Source organism: Calonectris borealis, chromosome 8 (genome assembly GCF_964195595.1).
Source record: "Calonectris borealis chromosome 8, bCalBor7.hap1.2, whole genome shotgun sequence".
NCBI lineage: Eukaryota > Metazoa > Chordata > Aves > Procellariiformes > Procellariidae > Calonectris > Calonectris borealis.
This window is the reverse complement of record NC_134319.1, coordinates 39,186,678-39,208,893: the sequence shown is the minus strand read 5'-3', so window position 1 is coordinate 39,208,893 and position 22,216 is coordinate 39,186,678.

Sequence of the window (22,216 nt, the reverse complement as noted above, 5' to 3'; positions counted from 1 at the left end):
ACGATCTCTTGGCAGCCCCTCCTCATCCCCACCAACCCCTGCTCCCTTCTCTTTGGGCTCCCACCTAAACATCAACCTACATATACCTTCATCAGAGCCAGGCTCTGAAACGTCTACCCACCAGATGGCGCTCCAACACAGAGGGAACCAAGGTGACTGGTGTTCGTCGCACTCGCCTGCCCTGGCAGCCCTTTGAGGTCCCAACCACCACGGGGGCTCTCTGTCGGTTCTCCCAGCTATCCTCGACGTATCCCTTACCTTCATCGGAGCCAAGCTCCGAAGAGGCCACTCTCCACGGGGGGCTTAGCCACTGAAGTAGCTAGGAATCAAGGTTGATGCTGGCCCTTACGATCTCTTGGCAGCCACTTCTCAGCCCCATCAACACCGTGGCACTGTGTCTCTGCTCGCACCTAACATCGACCTATCCCTTACCCTCCTCGGAGCCAAGCTCCGAAGCGACCACCTTCCACGTGGGGCTTAGGCACTGAAGTAGCCAGGAACCAAGGCTGATGCTGGCCCTCACGATCTCTTGGCAGCCCCTTCTCAGCCCCATCAACACCGGGGCTCTGTCTCTTCTTCCACCTATGCTCGACATATCCCTTATCCCCATCAGGGCCACGCTCCGACGCGGCTATCCACCACATGGGCCTAAGCGCTGAGGTAGCCAGGAATCCAGGTTGATACTGGCCCTCACCTTCACTTGGCAGCCCCACCAACACCGGGGTTTTGGGTCTGTTCTCCCAATTATCCTCGACACATCCCTTGCCCTCATCAGAGCTAAGCTCCGAAGCGGCCACCCACCTCATGGGGCTCAGGCACAGAAGTAGCCAGGAATCAAGTTGATGCTGGCCCTCACGATCTCTTGTCCGCCCCTTCTCAGCCCCACCAACACCGGGGCTCTGTGTCTGTTCTCTCAGCTAACCTCGACGTATCCCTTACCCTCATGAGAGCCAAGCTCCAGTGGCCACCCTCCACATGCGACTTGGCACTGAGGTAGCCAGGAATCAAGGCTGATGCTGGCCCTCACCTTCCCTTCGCAGCCCCACCAGCATCGTTGCTCTCTGTCTGATCTTCCATCTAACCTCGGCCTATCACTTACCCGCCTCAGAGCCAAGCTTCGAAGCAGCCACCCACCGCATGGGGCTTGGCACTGAGGTAGCCCGGAATCAAGGCTGATGCTGGCCCTCACGATCTCTTGGCAGGCCCACCAACACCGGGGCTCTGTGCCTCTGCTCGCACCTAACATCAAGCTATCCCTTACCCTCCCCAGGGCCAAACTTCGGAGCGGCCACCCTCCACATGGGCCTAAGCACTGAGGTAGCCAGGAATCAAGGTTGAGGCTACCTCTCACCTTCCCTTGGCGGCCCCACCAAAACCGGGGCTCTGTGTCTGTTCTCTCAACTAACCTCGACCTAGCAGTTACCCGCTTCAGAGACAAGCTCTGAAGCAACAACCCGCCTCATAGGGCTTTGGCACTGAGGTAGCCAGGAATCCAGGTTGATGCTGGCCCTCACGATCTCTTGGCAGCCCCTTCTCAGCCCTACCAATACCGGGGCTCTGTGTCTGTTCTCTCTGCTAACCTCGACATATCCCTTACCCTCATCAGAGCCAAGCTCCGAAGCAACCATCCTCCACGTGGGCCTTAGGCACTGAGGTAGCCAGGAACCAAGGTTCACGCTGGCCCTCACCTTCCCTTGGCAGCCCCTCCTCAGCCCCACCAACACATGCCCCCTTCTCTTTGGTCTCCCACCTAAACATCAACCTACATCTTACCTTCATCAGATCCAGGGTCTGAAACGTCTACCCACTAGATGGCGCTCCAACACAGATGGAACCAAGATTGACTGACTGTTGAACTCGCCTGCCCTGGCAGCCCTTTGAAATCCCCACTAACACCGGGGCTCTCTGCCTGTTCTCCCACCTAACCTCAACCTAGCCCTGACCCTCATCGGAGCCAAGCTCCGAAGTGGCCACCCTCCACATGGGGCTTGGCACTGAAGTAACCAGGAATCAAGGCTGATGCTGGCCCTCACGATTTCTTGGCAGTCCCTTCTCAGCCCCACCAACACCGGGGTTCTGAGTCTGTTCTTCCACCTGTCCTCGACATAACCCTTATCCTCAGCAGAGCCAAGCTCTGAAGCAGCCACGCACCGCATGGGGCTTGGCACTGAGCTAGCCCGGAATCAAGGTTGATGCTGGCCCTCACGATCTCTTGGCAGGCCCACCAACACCGGGGCTCTGTGCCTCTGCTCGCACCTAACATCAAGCTACCCCTTAGCCTCCTCAGGGCCAAACTTCGGAGCGGCCACCCTCCACGAGGGCCCTAGGCACTGAGATAGCCAGGAATCAAGGCTGATGCTGGACCTCGCCTTCCGTTTGCAGTCCCTAGGCAGCCCCATCAACACCGTGGCTCTGTGCCGGTTCTCCCACCTAACCTCAACCTAGCCCTGACCCTCATCAGGGACAAGCTCCGAAGCGGCCATCCTCCACATGGGGCTCAGGGGCAGACATGGCCAGGAATGAAGGCTGGTGTTGGCCCTCACGATCTCTTGGCAGCCCCTCCTCATCCCCACCAACCCCTGCTCCCTTCTCTTTGGGCTCCCACCTAAACATCAACCTACATATACCTTCATCAGAGCCAGGCTCTGAAACGTCTACCCACCAGATGGCGCTCCAACACAGAGGGAACCAAGGTGACTGGTGTTCGTCGCACTCGCCTGCCCTGGCAGCCCTTTGAGGTCCCAACCACCACGGGGGCTCTCTGTCGGTTCTCCCAGCTATCCTCGACGTATCCCTTACCTTCATCGGAGCCAAGCTCCGAAGAGGCCACTCTCCACGGGGGGCTTAGCCACTGAAGTAGCTAGGAATCAAGGTTGATGCTGGCCCTTACGATCTCTTGGCAGCCACTTCTCAGCCCCATCAACACCGTGGCACTGTGTCTCTGCTCGCACCTAACATCGACCTATCCCTTACCCTCCTCGGAGCCAAGCTCCGAAGCGACCACCTTCCACGTGGGGCTTAGGCACTGAAGTAGCCAGGAACCAAGGCTGATGCTGGCCCTCACGATCTCTTGGCAGCCCCTTCTCAGCCCCATCAACACCGGGGCTCTGTCTCTTCTTCCACCTATGCTCGACATATCCCTTATCCCCATCAGGGCCACGCTCCGACGCGGCTATCCACCACATGGGCCTAAGCGCTGAGGTAGCCAGGAATCCAGGTTGATACTGGCCCTCACCTTCACTTGGCAGCCCCACCAACACCGGGGTTTTGGGTCTGTTCTCCCAATTATCCTCGACACATCCCTTGCCCTCATCAGAGCTAAGCTCCGAAGCGGCCACCCACCTCATGGGGCTCAGGCACAGAAGTAGCCAGGAATCAAGTTGATGCTGGCCCTCACGATCTCTTGTCCGCCCCTTCTCAGCCCCACCAACACCGGGGCTCTGTGTCTGTTCTCTCAGCTAACCTCGACGTATCCCTTACCCTCATGAGAGCCAAGCTCCAGTGGCCACCCTCCACATGCGACTTGGCACTGAGGTAGCCAGGAATCAAGGCTGATGCTGGCCCTCACCTTCCCTTCGCAGCCCCACCAGCATCGTTGCTCTCTGTCTGATCTTCCATCTAACCTCGGCCTATCACTTACCCGCCTCAGAGCCAAGCTTCGAAGCAGCCACCCACCGCATGGGGCTTGGCACTGAGGTAGCCCGGAATCAAGGCTGATGCTGGCCCTCACGATCTCTTGGCAGGCCCACCAACACCGGGGCTCTGTGCCTCTGCTCGCACCTAACATCAAGCTATCCCTTACCCTCCCCAGGGCCAAACTTCGGAGCGGCCACCCTCCACATGGGCCTAAGCACTGAGGTAGCCAGGAATCAAGGTTGAGGCTACCTCTCACCTTCCCTTGGCGGCCCCACCAAAACCGGGGCTCTGTGTCTGTTCTCTCAACTAACCTCGACCTAGCAGTTACCCGCTTCAGAGACAAGCTCTGAAGCAACAACCCGCCTCATAGGGCTTTGGCACTGAGGTAGCCAGGAATCCAGGTTGATGCTGGCCCTCACGATCTCTTGGCAGCCCCTTCTCAGCCCTACCAATACCGGGGCTCTGTGTCTGTTCTCTCTGCTAACCTCGACATATCCCTTACCCTCATCAGAGCCAAGCTCCGAAGCAACCATCCTCCACGTGGGCCTTAGGCACTGAGGTAGCCAGGAACCAAGGTTCACGCTGGCCCTCACCTTCCCTTGGCAGCCCCTCCTCAGCCCCACCAACACATGCCCCCTTCTCTTTGGTCTCCCACCTAAACATCAACCTACATCTTACCTTCATCAGATCCAGGGTCTGAAACGTCTACCCACTAGATGGCGCTCCAACACAGATGGAACCAAGATTGACTGACTGTTGAACTCGCCTGCCCTGGCAGCCCTTTGAGGTCCCCACCAACAGCGGGGCTCTCTGTTTGTTCTCCCAATTATCCTCGACACATGCCTTATCCTCATCAGAGCTAAGTTCCGAAGCGGCCACCCACCTCATGGGGCCTGGCGCTGAGGTAGCCAGGAATCAAGGCTGATGCTGGCCCTCACGATCTCTTGGCAGCCCCTTTTCAGCCCCATCAACACCGGGGCTCTGTCTCTTCTTCCACCTATGCTCGACATATCCCTTATCCCCATCAGGGCCACGCTCCGACGCGGCTATCCACCACATGGGCCTAAGCGCTGAGGTAGCCAGGAATCCAGGTTGATACTGGCCCTCACCTTCACTTGGCAGCCCCACCAACACCGGGGTTTTGGGTCTGTTCTCCCAATTATCCTCGACACATCCCTTGCCCTCATCAGAGCTAAGCTCCGAAGCGGCCACCCACCTCATGGGGCTCAGGCACAGAAGTAGCCAGGAATCAAGTTGATGCTGGCCCTCACGATCTCTTGTCCGCCCCTTCTCAGCCCCACCAACACCGGGGCTCTGTGTCTGTTCTCTCAGCTAACCTCGACGTATCCCTTACCCTCATGAGAGCCAAGCTCCAGTGGCCACCCTCCACATGCGACTTGGCACTGAGGTAGCCAGGAATCAAGGCTGATGCTGGCCCTCACCTTCCCTTCGCAGCCCCACCAGCATCGTTGCTCTCTGTCTGATCTTCCATCTAACCTCGGCCTATCACTTACCCGCCTCAGAGCCAAGCTTCGAAGCAGCCACCCACCGCATGGGGCTTGGCACTGAGGTAGCCCGGAATCAAGGCTGATGCTGGCCCTCACGATCTCTTGGCAGGCCCACCAACACCGGGGCTCTGTGCCTCTGCTCGCACCTAACATCAAGCTATCCCTTACCCTCCCCAGGGCCAAACTTCGGAGCGGCCACCCTCCACATGGGCCTAAGCACTGAGGTAGCCAGGAATCAAGGTTGAGGCTACCTCTCACCTTCCCTTGGCGGCCCCACCAAAACCGGGGCTCTGTGTCTGTTCTCTCAACTAACCTCGACCTAGCAGTTACCCGCTTCAGAGACAAGCTCTGAAGCAACAACCCGCCTCATAGGGCTTTGGCACTGAGGTAGCCAGGAATCCAGGTTGATGCTGGCCCTCACGATCTCTTGGCAGCCCCTTCTCAGCCCTACCAATACCGGGGCTCTGTGTCTGTTCTCTCAGCTAACCTCGACATATCCCTTACCCTCATCAGAGCCAAGCTCCGAAGCAACCATCCTCCACGTGGGCCTTAGGCACTGAGGTAGCCAGGAACCAAGGTTCACGCTGGCCCTCACCTTCCCTTGGCAGTCCCTCCTCAGCCCCACCAACACATGCCCCCTTCTCTTTGGTCTCCCACCTAAACATCAACCTACATCTTACCTTCATCAGATCCAGGGTCTGAAACGTCTACCCACTAGATGGCGCTCCAACACAGATGGAACCAAGATTGACTGACTGTTGAACTCGCCTGCCCTGGCAGCCCTTTGAGGTCCCCACCACCACCGGGGCTCTCTGTTTGTTCTCCCAATTATCCTCGACACATGCCTTATCCTCATCAGAGCTAAGTTCCGAAGCGGCCACCCACCTCATGGGGCCTGGCGCTGAGGTAGCCAGGAATCAAGGCTGATGCTGGCCCTCACGATCTCTTGGCAGCCCCTTCTCAGCCCCATCAACACCGGGGCTCTGTGTCTGTTCTCTCAGCTAACCTCGACATATCCCTTACCCTCATCAGAGCCAAGCTCCGAAGCAACCATCCTCCACGTGGGCCTTAGGCACTGAGGTAGCCAGGAACCAGGGTTCACGCTGGCCCTCACCTTCCCTTGGCAGTCCCTCCTCAGCCCCACCAACACATGCCCCCTTCTCTTTGGTCTCCCACCTAAACATCAACCTACATCTTACCTTCATCAGATCCAGGGTCTAAAACGTCTACCCACTAGATGGCGCTCCAACACAGATGGAACCAAGATTGACTGACTGTTGAACTCGCCTGCCCTGGCAGCCCTTTGAAATCCCCACTAACACCGGGGCTCTCTGCCTGTTCTCCCACCTAACCTCAACCTAGCCCTGACCCTCATCGGAGCCAAGCTCCGAAGTGGCCACCCTCCACATGGGGCTTGGCACTGAAGTAACCAGGAATCAAGGCTGATGCTGGCCCTCACGATTTCTTGGCAGTCCCTTCTCAGCCCCACCAACACCGGGGTTCTGAGTCTGTTCTTCCACCTGTCCTCGACATATCCCTTATCCTCAGCAGAGCCAAGCTCTGAAGCAGCCACGCACCGCATGGGGCTTGGCACTGAGCTAGCCCGGAATCAAGGTTGATGCTGGCCCTCACGATCTCTTGGCAGGCCCACCAACACCGGGGCTCTGTGCCTCTGCTCGCACCTAACATCAAGCTACCCCTTAGCCTCCTCAGGGCCAAACTTCGGAGCGGCCACCCTCCACGAGGGCCCTAGGCACTGAGATAGCCAGGAATCAAGGCTGATGCTGGACCTCGCCTTCCGTTTGCAGTCCCTAGGCAGCCCCATCAACACCGTGGCTCTGTGCCGGTTCTCCCACCTAACCTCAACCTAGCCCTGACCCTCATCAGGGACAAGCTCCGAAGCGGCCATCCTCCACATGGGGCTCAGGGGCAGACATGGCCAGGAATGAAGGCTGGTGCTGGCCCTCACGATCTCTTGGCAGCCCCTCCTCAGTCCCACCAACACATGCCCCCTTCTCTTTGGGCTCCCACCTAAACATCAACCTACATCTTACCTTCATCAGAGCCAGGCTCTGAAACGTCTACCCACCAGATGGCGCTCCAACACAGAGGGAACCAAGGTGACTGGTGTTCGTCGCACTCGCCTGCCCTGGCAGCCCTTTGAGGTCCCCACCACCACCGGGGCTCTCTGTCGGTTCTCCCAGCTATCCTCGACGTATCCCTTACCTTCATCGGAGCCAAGCTCCGAAGAGGCCACTCTCCACGAGGGGCTTAGCCACTGAAGTAGCTAGGAATCAAGGTTGATGCTGGCCCTTACGATCTCTTGGCAGCCACTTCTCAGCCCCATCAACACCGTGGCACTGTGTCTCTGCTCGCACCTAACATCGACCTATCCCTTACCCTCCTCGGAGCCAAGCTCCGAAGCGACCACCTTCCACGTGGGGCTTAGGCACTGAAGTAGCCAGGAACCAAGGCTGATGCTGGCCCTCACGATCTCTTGGCAGCCCCTTCTCAGCCCCATCAACACCGGGGCTCTGTCTCTTCTTCCACCTATGCTCGACATATCCCTTATCCCCATCAGGGCCACGCTCCGACGCGGCTATCCACCACATGGGCCTAAGCGCTGAGGTAGCCAGGAATCCAGGTTGATACTGGCCCTCACCTTCACTTGGCAGCCCCACCAACACCGGGGTTTTGGGTCTGTTCTCCCAATTATCCTCGACACATCCCTTGCCCTCATCAGAGCTAAGCTCCGAAGCGGCCACCCACCTCATGGGGCTCAGGCACAGAAGTAGCCAGGAATCAAGTTGATGCTGGCCCTCACGATCTCTTGTCCGCCCCTTCTCAGCCCCACCAACACCGGGGCTCTGTGTCTGTTCTCTCAGCTAACCTCGACGTATCCCTTACCCTCATGAGAGCCAAGCTCCAGTGGCCACCCTCCACATGCGACTTGGCACTGAGGTAGCCAGGAATCAAGGCTGATGCTGGCCCTCACCTTCCCTTCGCAGCCCCACCAGCATCGTTGCTCTCTGTCTGATCTTCCATCTAACCTCGGCCTATCACTTACCCGCCTCAGAGCCAAGCTTCGAAGCAGCCACCCACCGCATGGGGCTTGGCACTGAGGTAGCCCGGAATCAAGGCTGATGCTGGCCCTCACGATCTCTTGGCAGGCCCACCAACACCGGGGCTCTGTGCCTCTGCTCGCACCTAACATCAAGCTATCCCTTACCCTCCCCAGGGCCAAACTTCGGAGCGGCCACCCTCCACATGGGCCTAAGCACTGAGGTAGCCAGGAATCAAGGTTGAGGCTACCTCTCACCTTCCCTTGGCGGCCCCACCAAAACCGGGGCTCTGTGTCTGTTCTCTCAACTAACCTCGACCTAGCAGTTACCCGCTTCAGAGACAAGCTCTGAAGCAACAACCCGCCTCATAGGGCTTTGGCACTGAGGTAGCCAGGAATCCAGGTTGATGCTGGCCCTCACGATCTCTTGGCAGCCCCTTCTCAGCCCTACCAATACCGGGGCTCTGTGTCTGTTCTCTCAGCTAACCTCGACATATCCCTTACCCTCATCAGAGCCAAGCTCCGAAGCAACCATCCTCCACGTGGGCCTTAGGCACTGAGGTAGCCAGGAACCAAGGTTCACGCTGGCCCTCACCTTCCCTTGGCAGTCCCTCCTCAGCCCCACCAACACATGCCCCCTTCTCTTTGGTCTCCCACCTAAACATCAACCTACATCTTACCTTCATCAGATCCAGGGTCTGAAACGTCTACCCACTAGATGGCGCTCCAACACAGATGGAACCAAGATTGACTGACTGTTGAACTCGCCTGCCCTGGCAGCCCTTTGAGGTCCCCACCACCACCGGGGCTCTCTGTTTGTTCTCCCAATTATCCTCGACACATGCCTTATCCTCATCAGAGCTAAGTTCCGAAGCGGCCACCCACCTCATGGGGTCTGGCGCTGAGGTAGCCAGGAATCAAGGCTGATGCTGGCCCTCACGATCTCTTGGCAGCCCCTTCTCAGCCCCATCAACACCGGGGCTCTGTGTCTGTTCTCTCAGCTAACCTCGACATATCCCTTACCCTCATCAGAGCCAAGCTCCGAAGCAACCATCCTCCACGTGGGCCTTAGGCACTGAGGTAGCCAGGAACCAGGGTTCACGCTGGCCCTCACCTTCCCTTGGCAGTCCCTCCTCAGCCCCACCAACACATGCCCCCTTCTCTTTGGTCTCCCACCTAAACATCAACCTACATCTTACCTTCATCAGATCCAGGGTCTAAAACGTCTACCCACTAGATGGCGCTCCAACACAGATGGAACCAAGATTGACTGACTGTTGAACTCGCCTGCCCTGGCAGCCCTTTGAAATCCCCACTAACACCGGGGCTCTCTGCCTGTTCTCCCACCTAACCTCAACCTAGCCCTGACCCTCATCGGAGCCAAGCTCCGAAGTGGCCACCCTCCACATGGGGCTTGGCACTGAAGTAACCAGGAATCAAGGCTGATGCTGGCCCTCACGATTTCTTGGCAGTCCCTTCTCAGCCCCACCAACACCGGGGTTCTGAGTCTGTTCTTCCACCTGTCCTCGACATATCCCTTATCCTCAGCAGAGCCAAGCTCTGAAGCAGCCACGCACCGCATGGGGCTTGGCACTGAGCTAGCCCGGAATCAAGGTTGATGCTGGCCCTCACGATCTCTTGGCAGGCCCACCAACACCGGGGCTCTGTGCCTCTGCTCGCACCTAACATCAAGCTACCCCTTAGCCTCCTCAGGGCCAAACTTCGGAGCGGCCACCCTCCACGAGGGCCCTAGGCACTGAGATAGCCAGGAATCAAGGCTGATGCTGGACCTCGCCTTCCGTTTGCAGTCCCTAGGCAGCCCCATCAACACCGTGGCTCTGTGCCCGTTCTCCCACCTAACCTCAACCTAGCCCTGACCCTCATCAGGGACAAGCTCCGAAGCGGCCATCCTCCACATGGGGCTCAGGGGCAGACATGGCCAGGAATGAAGGCTGGTGCTGGCCCTCACGATCTCTTGGCAGCCCCTCCTCAGTCCCACCAACACATGCCCCCTTCTCTTTGGGCTCCCACCTAAACATCAACCTACATCTTACCTTCATCAGAGCCAGGCTCTGAAACGTCTACCCACCAGATGGCGCTCCAACACAGAGGGAACCAAGGTGACTGGTGTTCGTCGCACTCGCCTGCCCTGGCAGCCCTTTGAGGTCCCCACCACCACCGGGGCTCTCTGTCGGTTCTCCCAGCTATCCTCGACGTATCCCTTACCTTCATCGGAGCCAAGCTCCGAAGAGGCCACTCTCCACGAGGGGCTTAGCCACTGAAGTAGCTAGGAATCAAGGTTGATGCTGGCCCTTACGATCTCTTGGCAGCCACTTCTCAGCCCCATCAACACCGTGGCACTGTGTCTCTGCTCGCACCTAACATCGACCTATCCCTTACCCTCCTCGGAGCCAAGCTCCGAAGCGACCACCTTCCACGTGGGGCTTAGGCACTGAAGTAGCCAGGAACCAAGGCTGATGCTGGCCCTCACGATCTCTTGGCAGCCCCTTCTCAGCCCCATCAACACCGGGGCTCTGTCTCTTCTTCCACCTATGCTCGACATATCCCTTATCCCCATCAGGGCCACGCTCCGACGCGGCTATCCACCACATGGGCCTAAGCGCTGAGGTAGCCAGGAATCCAGGTTGATACTGGCCCTCACCTTCACTTGGCAGCCCCACCAACACCGGGGTTTTGGGTCTGTTCTCCCAATTATCCTCGACACATCCCTTGCCCTCATCAGAGCTAAGCTCCGAAGCGGCCACCCACCTCATGGGGCTCAGGCACAGAAGTAGCCAGGAATCAAGTTGATGCTGGCCCTCACGATCTCTTGTCCGCCCCTTCTCAGCCCCACCAACACCGGGGCTCTGTGTCTGTTCTCTCAGCTAACCTCGACGTATCCCTTACCCTCATGAGAGCCAAGCTCCAGTGGCCACCCTCCACATGCGACTTGGCACTGAGGTAGCCAGGAATCAAGGCTGATGCTGGCCCTCACCTTCCCTTCGCAGCCCCACCAGCATCGTTGCTCTCTGTCTGATCTTCCATCTAACCTCGGCCTATCACTTACCCGCCTCAGAGCCAAGCTTCGAAGCAGCCACCCACCGCATGGGGCTTGGCACTGAGGTAGCCCGGAATCAAGGCTGATGCTGGCCCTCACGATCTCTTGGCAGGCCCACCAACACCGGGGCTCTGTGCCTCTGCTCGCACCTAACATCAAGCTATCCCTTACCCTCCCCAGGGCCAAACTTCGGAGCGGCCACCCTCCACATGGGCCTAAGCACTGAGGTAGCCAGGAATCAAGGTTGAGGCTACCTCTCACCTTCCCTTGGCGGCCCCACCAAAACCGGGGCTCTGTGTCTGTTCTCTCAACTAACCTCGACCTAGCAGTTACCCGCTTCAGAGACAAGCTCTGAAGCAACAACCCGCCTCATAGGGCTTTGGCACTGAGGTAGCCAGGAATCCAGGTTGATGCTGGCCCTCACGATCTCTTGGCAGCCCCTTCTCAGCCCTACCAATACCGGGGCTCTGTGTCTGTTCTCTCTGCTAACCTCGACATATCCCTTACCCTCATCAGAGCCAAGCTCCGAAGCAACCATCCTCCACGTGGGCCTTAGGCACTGAGGTAGCCAGGAACCAAGGTTCACGCTGGCCCTCACCTTCCCTTGGCAGCCCCTCCTCAGCCCCACCAACACATGCCCCCTTCTCTTTGGTCTCCCACCTAAACATCAACCTACATCTTACCTTCATCAGATCCAGGGTCTGAAACGTCTACCCACTAGATGGCGCTCCAACACAGATGGAACCAAGATTGACTGACTGTTGAACTCGCCTGCCCTGGCAGCCCTTTGAGGTCCCCACCAACAGCGGGGCTCTCTGTTTGTTCTCCCAATTATCCTCGACACATGCCTTATCCTCATCAGAGCTAAGTTCCGAAGCGGCCACCCACCTCATGGGGCCTGGCGCTGAGGTAGCCAGGAATCAAGGCTGATGCTGGCCCTCACGATCTCTTGGCAGCCCCTTCTCAGCCCCATCAACACCGGGGCTCTGTCTCTTCTTCCACCTATGCTCGACATATCCCTTATCCCCATCAGGGCCACGCTCCGACGCGGCTATCCACCACATGGGCCTAAGCGCTGAGGTAGCCAGGAATCCAGGTTGATACTGGCCCTCACCTTCACTTGGCAGCCCCACCAACACCGGGGTTTTGGGTCTGTTCTCCCAATTATCCTCGACACATCCCTTGCCCTCATCAGAGCTAAGCTCCGAAGCGGCCACCCACCTCATGGGGCTCAGGCACAGAAGTAGCCAGGAATCCAGGTTGATGCTGGCCCTCACGATCTCTTGTCCGCCCCTTCTCAGCCCCACCAACACCGGGGCTCTGTGTCTGTTCTCTCAGCTAACCTCGACGTATCCCTTACCCTCATGAGAGCCAAGCTCCAGTGGCCACCCTCCACATGCGACTTGGCACTGAGGTAGCCAGGAATCAAGGCTGATGCTGGCCCTCACCTTCCCTTCGCAGCCCCACCAGCATCGTTGCTCTCTGTCTGATCTTCCATCTAACCTCGGCCTATCACTTACCCGCCTCAGAGCCAAGCTTCGAAGCAGCCACCCACCGCATGGGGCTTGGCACTGAGGTAGCCCGGAATCAAGGCTGATGCTGGCCCTCACGATCTCTTGGCAGGCCCACCAACACCGGGGCTCTGTGCCTCTGCTCGCACCTAACATCAAGCTATCCCTTACCCTCCCCAGGGCCAAACTTCGGAGCGGCCACCCTCCACATGGGCCTAAGCACTGAGGTAGCCAGGAATCAAGGTTGAGGCTACCTCTCACCCTCCCTTGGCGGCCCCACCAAAACCGGGGCTCTGTGTCTGTTCTCTCAACTAACCTCGACCTAGCAGTTACCCGCTTCAGAGACAAGCTCTGAAGCAACAACCCGCCTCATAGGGCTTTGGCACTGAGGTAGCCAGGAATCCAGGTTGATGCTGGCCCTCACGATCTCTTGGCAGCCCCTTCTCAGCCCTACCAATACCGGGGCTCTGTGTCTGTTCTCTCTGCTAACCTCGACATATCCCTTACCCTCATCAGAGCCAAGCTCCGAAGCAACCATCCTCCACGTGGGCCTTAGGCACTGAGGTAGCCAGGAACCAAGGTTCACGCTGGCCCTCACCTTCCCTTGGCAGCCCCTCCTCAGCCCCACCAACACATGCCCCCTTCTCTTTGGTCTCCCACCTAAACATCAACCTACATCTTACCTTCATCAGAGCCAGGCTCTAAAACGTCTACCCACTAGATGGCGCTCCAACACAGATGGAACCAAGATTGACTGACTGTTGAACTCGCCTGCCCTGGCAGCCCTTTGAGGTCCCCACCAACAGCGGGGCTCTCTGTTTGTTCTCCCAATTATCCTCGACACATGCCTTATCCTCATCAGAGCTAAGTTCCGAAGCGGCCACCCACCTCATGGGGCCTGGCGCTGAGGTAGTCAGGAATCAAGGCTGATGCTGGCCCTCACGATCTCTTGGCAGCCCCTTCTCAGCCCCATCAACACCGGGGCTCTGTCTCTTCTTCCACCTATGCTCGACATATCCCTTATCCCCATCAGGGCCACGCTCCGACGCGGCTATCCACCACATGGGCCTAAGCGCTGAGGTAGCCAGGAATCCAGGTTGATACTGGCCCTCACCTTCACTTGGCAGCCCCACCAACACCGGGGTTTTGGGTCTGTTCTCCCAATTATCCTCGACACATCCCTTGCCCTCATCAGAGCTAAGCTCCGAAGCGGCCACCCACCTCATGGGGCTCAGGCACAGAAGTAGCCAGGAATCCAGGTTGATGCTGGCCCTCACGATCTCTTGTCCGCCCCTTCTCAGCCCCACCAACACCGGGGCTCTGTGTCTGTTCTCTCAGCTAACCTCGACGTATCCCTTACCCTCATGAGAGCCAAGCTCCAGTGGCCACCCTCCACATGCGACTTGGCACTGAGGTAGCCAGGAATCAAGGCTGATGCTGGCCCTCACCTTCCCTTCGCAGCCCCACCAGCATCGTTGCTCTCTGTCTGATCTTCCATCTAACCTCGGCCTATCACTTACCCGCCTCAGAGCCAAGCTTCGAAGCAGCCACCCACCGCATGGGGCTTGGCACTGAGGTAGCCCGGAATCAAGGCTGATGCTGGCCCTCACGATCTCTTGGCAGGCCCACCAACACCGGGGCTCTGTGCCTCTGCTCGCACCTAACATCAAGCTATCCCTTACCCTCCCCAGGGCCAAACTTCGGAGCGGCCACCCTCCACATGGGCCTAAGCACTGAGGTAGCCAGGAATCAAGGTTGAGGCTACCTCTCACCTTCCCTTGGCGGCCCCACCAAAACCGGGGCTCTGTGTCTGTTCTCTCAACTAACCTCGACCTAGCAGTTACCCGCTTCAGAGACAAGCTCTGAAGCAACAACCCGCCTCATAGGGCTTTGGCACTGAGGTAGCCAGGAATCCAGGTTGATGCTGGCCCTCACGATCTCTTGGCAGCCCCTTCTCAGCCCTACCAATACCGGGGCTCTGTGTCTGTTCTCTCAGCTAACCTCGACATATCCCTTACCCTCATCAGAGCCAAGCTCCGAAGCAACCATCCTCCACGTGGGCCTTAGGCACTGAGGTAGCCAGGAACCAAGGTTCACGCTGGCCCTCACCTTCCCTTGGCAGTCCCTCCTCAGCCCCACCAACACATGCCCCCTTCTCTTTGGTCTCCCACCTAAACATCAACCTACATCTTACCTTCATCAGATCCAGGGTCTGAAACGTCTACCCACTAGATGGCGCTCCAACACAGATGGAACCAAGATTGACTGACTGTTGAACTCGCCTGCCCTGGCAGCCCTTTGAGGTCCCCACCACCACCGGGGCTCTCTGTTTGTTCTCCCAATTATCCTCGACACATGCCTTATCCTCATCAGAGCTAAGTTCCGAAGCGGCCACCCACCTCATGGGGCCTGGCGCTGAGGTAGCCAGGAATCAAGGCTGATGCTGGCCCTCACGATCTCTTGGCAGCCCCTTCTCAGCCCCATCAACACCGGGGCTCTGTGTCTGTTCTCTCAGCTAACCTCGACATATCCCTTACCCTCATCAGAGCCAAGCTCCGAAGCAACCATCCTCCACGTGGGCCTTAGGCACTGAGGTAGCCAGGAACCAGGGTTCACGCTGGCCCTCACCTTCCCTTGGCAGTCCCTCCTCAGCCCCACCAACACATGCCCCCTTCTCTTTGGTCTCCCACCTAAACATCAACCTACATCTTACCTTCATCAGATCCAGGGTCTAAAACGTCTACCCACTAGATGGCGCTCCAACACAGATGGAACCAAGATTGACTGACTGTTGAACTCGCCTGCCCTGGCAGCCCTTTGAAATCCCCACTAACACCGGGGCTCTCTGCCTGTTCTCCCACCTAACCTCAACCTAGCCCTGACCCTCATCGGAGCCAAGCTCCGAAGTGGCCACCCTCCACATGGGGCTTGGCACTGAAGTAACCAGGAATCAAGGCTGATGCTGGCCCTCACGATTTCTTGGCAGTCCCTTCTCAGCCCCACCAACACCGGGGTTCTGAGTCTGTTCTTCCACCTGTCCTCGACATATCCCTTATCCTCAGCAGAGCCAAGCTCTGAAGCAGCCACGCACCGCATGGGGCTTGGCACTGAGCTAGCCCGGAATCAAGGTTGATGCTGGCCCTCACGATCTCTTGGCAGGCCCACCAACACCGGGGCTCTGTGCCTCTGCTCGCACCTAACATCAAGCTACCCCTTAGCCTCCTCAGGGCCAAACTTCGGAGCGGCCACCCTCCACGAGGGCCCTAGGCACTGAGATAGCCAGGAATCAAGGCTGATGCTGGACCTCGCCTTCCGTTTGCAGTCCCTAGGCAGCCCCATCAACACCGTGGCTCTGTGCCGGTTCTCCCACCTAACCTCAACCTAGCCCTGACCCTCATCAGGGACAAGCTCCGAAGCGGCCATCCTCCACATGGGGCTCAGGGGCAGACATGGCCAGGAATGAAGGCTGGTGCTGGCCCTCACGATCTCTTGGCAGCCCCTCCTCAGTCCCACCAACACATGCCCCCTTCTCTTTGGGCTCCCACCTAAACATCAACCTACATCTTACCTTCATCAGAGCCAGGCTCTGAAACGTCTACCCACCAGATGGCGCTCCAACACAGAGGGAACCAAGGTGACTGGTGTTCGTCGCACTCGCCTGCCCTGGCAGCCCTTTGAGGTCCCCACCACCACCGGGGCTCTCTGTCGGTTCTCCCAGCTATCCTCGACGTATCCCTTACCTTCATCGGAGCCAAGCTCCGAAGAGGCCACTCTCCACGAGGGGCTTAGCCACTGAAGTAGCTAGGAATCAAGGTTGATGCTGGCCCTTACGATCTCTTGGCAGCCACTTCTCAGCCCCATCAACACCGTGGCACTGTGTCTCTGCTCGCACCTAACATCGACCTATCCCTTACCCTCCTCGGAGCCAAGCTCCGAAGCGACCACCTTCCACGTGGGGCTTAGGCACTGAAGTAGCCAGGAACCAAGGCTGATGCTGGCCCTCACGATCTCTTGGCAGCCCCTTCTCAGCCCCATCAACACCGGGGCTCTGTCTCTTCTTCCACCTATGCTCGACATATCCCTTATCCCCATCAGGGCCACGCTCCGACGCGGCTATCCACCACATGGGCCTAAGCGCTGAGGTAGCCAGGAATCCAGGTTGATACTGGCCCTCACCTTCACTTGGCAGCCCCACCAACACCGGGGTTTTGGGTCTGTTCTCCCAATTATCCTCGACACATCCCTTGCCCTCATCAGAGCTAAGCTCCGAAGCGGCCACCCACCTCATGGGGCTCAGGCACAGAAGTAGCCAGGAATCAAGTTGATGCTGGCCCTCACGATCTCTTGTCCGCCCCTTCTCAGCCCCACCAACACCGGGGCTCTGTGTCTGTTCTCTCAGCTAACCTCGACGTATCCCTTACCCTCATGAGAGCCAAGCTCCAGTGGCCACCCTCCACATGCGACTTGGCACTGAGGTAGCCAGGAATCAAGGCTGATGCTGGCCCTCACCTTCCCTTCGCAGCCCCACCAGCATCGTTGCTCTCTGTCTGATCTTCCATCTAACCTCGGCCTATCACTTACCCGCCTCAGAGCCAAGCTTCGAAGCAGCCACCCACCGCATGGGGCTTGGCACTGAGGTAGCCCGGAATCAAGGCTGATGCTGGCCCTCACGATCTCTTGGCAGGCCCACCAACACCGGGGCTCTGTGCCTCTGCTCGCACCTAACATCAAGCTATCCCTTACCCTCCCCAGGGCCAAACTTCGGAGCGGCCACCCTCCACATGGGCCTAAGCACTGAGGTAGCCAGGAATCAAGGTTGAGGCTACCTCTCACCTTCCCTTGGCGGCCCCACCAAAACCGGGGCTCTGTGTCTGTTCTCTCAACTAACCTCGACCTAGCAGTTACCCGCTTCAGAGACAAGCTCTGAAGCAACAACCCGCCTCATAGGGCTTTGGCACTGAGGTAGCCAGGAATCCAGGTTGATGCTGGCCCTCACGATCTCTTGGCAGCCCCTTCTCAGCCCTACCAATACCGGGGCTCTGTGTCTGTTCTCTCAGCTAACCTCGACATATCCCTTACCCTCATCAGAGCCAAGCTCCGAAGCAACCATCCTCCACGTGGGCCTTAGGCACTGAGGTAGCCAGGAACCAAGGTTCACGCTGGCCCTCACCTTCCCTTGGCAGTCCCTCCTCAGCCCCACCAACACATGCCCCCTTCTCTTTGGTCTCCCACCTAAACATCAACCTACATCTTACCTTCATCAGATCCAGGGTCTGAAACGTCTACCCACTAGATGGCGCTCCAACACAGATGGAACCAAGATTGACTGACTGTTGAACTCGCCTGCCCTGGCAGCCCTTTGAGGTCCCCACCACCACCGGGGCTCTCTGTTTGTTCTCCCAATTATCCTCGACACATGCCTTATCCTCATCAGAGCTAAGTTCCGAAGCGGCCACCCACCTCATGGGGTCTGGCGCTGAGGTAGCCAGGAATCAAGGCTGATGCTGGCCCTCACGATCTCTTGGCAGCCCCTTCTCAGCCCCATCAACACCGGGGCTCTGTGTCTGTTCTCTCAGCTAACCTCGACATATCCCTTACCCTCATCAGAGCCAAGCTCCGAAGCAACCATCCTCCACGTGGGCCTTAGGCACTGAGGTAGCCAGGAACCAGGGTTCACGCTGGCCCTCACCTTCCCTTGGCAGTCCCTCCTCAGCCCCACCAACACATGCCCCCTTCTCTTTGGTCTCCCACCTAAACATCAACCTACATCTTACCTTCATCAGATCCAGGGTCTAAAACGTCTACCCACTAGATGGCGCTCCAACACAGATGGAACCAAGATTGACTGACTGTTGAACTCGCCTGCCCTGGCAGCCCTTTGAAATCCCCACTAACACCGGGGCTCTCTGCCTGTTCTCCCACCTAACCTCAACCTAGCCCTGACCCTCATCGGAGCCAAGCTCCGAAGTGGCCACCCTCCACATGGGGCTTGGCACTGAAGTAACCAGGAATCAAGGCTGATGCTGGCCCTCACGATTTCTTGGCAGTCCCTTCTCAGCCCCACCAACACCGGGGTTCTGAGTCTGTTCTTCCACCTGTCCTCGACATATCCCTTATCCTCAGCAGAGCCAAGCTCTGAAGCAGCCACGCACCGCATGGGGCTTGGCACTGAGCTAGCCCGGAATCAAGGTTGATGCTGGCCCTCACGATCTCTTGGCAGGCCCACCAACACCGGGGCTCTGTGCCTCTGCTCGCACCTAACATCAAGCTACCCCTTAGCCTCCTCAGGGCCAAACTTCGGAGCGGCCACCCTCCACGAGGGCCCTAGGCACTGAGATAGCCAGGAATCAAGGCTGATGCTGGACCTCGCCTTCCGTTTGCAGTCCCTAGGCAGCCCCATCAACACCGTGGCTCTGTGCCCGTTCTCCCACCTAACCTCAACCTAGCCCTGACCCTCATCAGGGACAAGCTCCGAAGCGGCCATCCTCCACATGGGGCTCAGGGGCAGACATGGCCAGGAATGAAGGCTGGTGCTGGCCCTCACGATCTCTTGGCAGCCCCTCCTCAGTCCCACCAACACATGCCCCCTTCTCTTTGGGCTCCCACCTAAACATCAACCTACATCTTACCTTCATCAGAGCCAGGCTCTGAAACGTCTACCCACCAGATGGCGCTCCAACACAGAGGGAACCAAGGTGACTGGTGTTCGTCGCACTCGCCTGCCCTGGCAGCCCTTTGAGGTCCCCACCACCACCGGGGCTCTCTGTCGGTTCTCCCAGCTATCCTCGACGTATCCCTTACCTTCATCGGAGCCAAGCTCCGAAGAGGCCACTCTCCACGAGGGGCTTAGCCACTGAAGTAGCTAGGAATCAAGGTTGATGCTGGCCCTTACGATCTCTTGGCAGCCACTTCTCAGCCCCATCAACACCGTGGCACTGTGTCTCTGCTCGCACCTAACATCGACCTATCCCTTACCCTCCTCGGAGCCAAGCTCCGAAGCGACCACCTTCCACGTGGGGCTTAGGCACTGAAGTAGCCAGGAACCAAGGCTGATGCTGGCCCTCACGATCTCTTGGCAGCCCCTTCTCAGCCCCATCAACACCGGGGCTCTGTCTCTTCTTCCACCTATGCTCGACATATCCCTTATCCCCATCAGGGCCACGCTCCGACGCGGCTATCCACCACATGGGCCTAAGCGCTGAGGTAGCCAGGAATCCAGGTTGATACTGGCCCTCACCTTCACTTGGCAGCCCCACCAACACCGGGGTTTTGGGTCTGTTCTCCCAATTATCCTCGACACATCCCTTGCCCTCATCAGAGCTAAGCTCCGAAGCGGCCACCCACCTCATGGGGCTCAGGCACAGAAGTAGCCAGGAATCAAGTTGATGCTGGCCCTCACGATCTCTTGTCCGCCCCTTCTCAGCCCCACCAACACCGGGGCTCTGTGTCTGTTCTCTCAGCTAACCTCGACGTATCCCTTACCCTCATGAGAGCCAAGCTCCAGTGGCCACCCTCCACATGCGACTTGGCACTGAGGTAGCCAGGAATCAAGGCTGATGCTGGCCCTCACCTTCCCTTCGCAGCCCCACCAGCATCGTTGCTCTCTGTCTGATCTTCCATCTAACCTCGGCCTATCACTTACCCGCCTCAGAGCCAAGCTTCGAAGCAGCCACCCACCGCATGGGGCTTGGCACTGAGGTAGCCCGGAATCAAGGCTGATGCTGGCCCTCACGATCTCTTGGCAGGCCCACCAACACCGGGGCTCTGTGCCTCTGCTCGCACCTAACATCAAGCTATCCCTTACCCTCCCCAGGGCCAAACTTCGGAGCGGCCACCCTCCACATGGGCCTAAGCACTGAGGTAGCCAGGAATCAAGGTTGAGGCTACCTCTCACCTTCCCTTGGCGGCCCCACCAAAACCGGGGCTCTGTGTCTGTTCTCTCAACTAACCTCGACCTAGCAGTTACCCGCTTCAGAGACAAGCTCTGAAGCAACAACCCGCCTCATAGGGCTTTGGCACTGAGGTAGCCAGGAATCCAGGTTGATGCTGGCCCTCACGATCTCTTGGCAGCCCCTTCTCAGCCCTACCAATACCGGGGCTCTGTGTCTGTTCTCTCTGCTAACCTCGACATATCCCTTACCCTCATCAGAGCCAAGCTCCGAAGCAACCATCCTCCACGTGGGCCTTAGGCACTGAGGTAGCCAGGAACCAAGGTTCACGCTGGCCCTCACCTTCCCTTGGCAGCCCCTCCTCAGCCCCACCAACACATGCCCCCTTCTCTTTGGTCTCCCACCTAAACATCAACCTACATCTTACCTTCATCAGATCCAGGGTCTGAAACGTCTACCCACTAGATGGCGCTCCAACACAGATGGAACCAAGATTGACTGACTGTTGAACTCGCCTGCCCTGGCAGCCCTTTGAGGTCCCCACCAACAGCGGGGCTCTCTGTTTGTTCTCCCAATTATCCTCGACACATGCCTTATCCTCATCAGAGCTAAGTTCCGAAGCGGCCACCCACCTCATGGGGCCTGGCGCTGAGGTAGCCAGGAATCAAGGCTGATGCTGGCCCTCACGATCTCTTGGCAGCCCCTTCTCAGCCCCATCAACACCGGGGCTCTGTCTCTTCTTCCACCTATGCTCGACATATCCCTTATCCCCATCAGGGCCACGCTCCGACGCGGCTATCCACCACATGGGCCTAAGCGCTGAGGTAGCCAGGAATCCAGGTTGATACTGGCCCTCACCTTCACTTGGCAGCCCCACCAACACCGGGGTTTTGGGTCTGTTCTCCCAATTATCCTCGACACATCCCTTGCCCTCATCAGAGCTAAGCTCCGAAGCGGCCACCCACCTCATGGGGCTCAGGCACAGAAGTAGCCAGGAATCCAGGTTGATGCTGGCCCTCACGATCTCTTGTCCGCCCCTTCTCAGCCCCACCAACACCGGGGCTCTGTGTCTGTTCTCTCAGCTAACCTCGACGTATCCCTTACCCTCATGAGAGCCAAGCTCCAGTGGCCACCCTCCACATGCGACTTGGCACTGAGGTAGCCAGGAATCAAGGCTGATGCTGGCCCTCACCTTCCCTTCGCAGCCCCACCAGCATCGTTGCTCTCTGTCTGATCTTCCATCTAACCTCGGCCTATCACTTACCCGCCTCAGAGCCAAGCTTCGAAGCAGCCACCCACCGCATGGGGCTTGGCACTGAGGTAGCCCGGAATCAAGGCTGATGCTGGCCCTCACGATCTCTTGGCAGGCCCACCAACACCGGGGCTCTGTGCCTCTGCTCGCACCTAACATCAAGCTATCCCTTACCCTCCCCAGGGCCAAACTTCGGAGCGGCCACCCTCCACATGGGCCTAAGCACTGAGGTAGCCAGGAATCAAGGTTGAGGCTACCTCTCACCCTCCCTTGGCGGCCCCACCAAAACCGGGGCTCTGTG